This window comes from Etheostoma spectabile, chromosome 8 (genome assembly GCF_008692095.1).
Source record: "Etheostoma spectabile isolate EspeVRDwgs_2016 chromosome 8, UIUC_Espe_1.0, whole genome shotgun sequence".
In the NCBI taxonomy this organism is placed as follows: Eukaryota; Metazoa; Chordata; class Actinopteri; order Perciformes; family Percidae; genus Etheostoma; species Etheostoma spectabile.
Genome location: NC_045740.1, coordinates 17,563,974 through 17,565,105, shown reverse-complemented (window position 1 = coordinate 17,565,105; position 1,132 = coordinate 17,563,974).

The following is a 1,132-nucleotide window of genomic DNA, read 5'->3' as shown; positions in this document are numbered from 1 at the left end:
CTGCTGCTGAACGTGGATAAGACCAGAGAGATGGTGATCAACTTCAGGAGGAAGGGAACGGCTCCGCTGCCCCTTTGCATCCTGGCAAGAGATGTGGACATGGTGGAGGATTATAGAAACCTGGGTGTCAACATGGACAGCAGGCTGAACTGGAAGACCAACAGCACTGCTGTTTACAAGGAGGGGATGAACAGACTCTATTTCCTGAGGAAGCTGAGATCCTTCAACAGGTGCAGCAGAAGCTTGGAGATCTTCTACCAGTCTGTTGTGGCCAGCGCTCTGCCTTATAAGCTCTTATATTTTATTCCTCTTACTATTATTATTATTTCATGTATATTGCATGTATATTGTTTCCTAGTATTTAATTTATATTCTGTGCTGTGTGTCTGATTTTGCTGCTGTAACACCACAGTTTCCACATTTTTTTGGGATCAATAAATATCTATCTACATCTATCTATTTTTAAACCTTTAATGGTTAAGGTTATGTGATTAAGCAGTTAGCCTGTGTGTGATTCCCAGGATGTAATTGTTGTAAAGTCATTGTTTTAGCCTGTCTATTGCTTTTCTTTTATTCCGTTTCTAGCAGTGTTGCCAGATCTTGCGAGACAAATACGCAACCAGGCCTGTGAAAACAAGCCCAAAATAAGCGACTTTTTCTACAGAGCCCCCCTAAGATCCTGGAAGAGATAAATAGATAAAACTGTGTGCACGGTTTTACCATCCATGTGGACAGATTGGTAAACTGTACACACGGTAGAGTTTATTTATTTTCTCCCCCTGAGCTTCAGGACAACGACCACAGGAGTTAAACCACCTTTTAACATTATTTAACATTAGAAAACTGATGGGATTTGAAATATAGACACTTTTTCACCGTGATTTTGAGTTGTTCCCCACGACGGGTTGAATCCATTCTTTTCCTCCTTTCTCTTTCTCCCAGTCTTTGTTGTACTTCTTCCCGTATTTCTCCCACTTTATCCCGGGCATTTATTCCTCCAAAAACTCTCCTACAGTCCACTCACCATCAGTCCCTACTCGCGCATTTTCCTATCCAGAAAACAACAGATTGCCCAGCTCTGCCTCTGATTGGTTGGTACTCGTTTCCATCTGGGTCAGAGCCAATTAGAAGC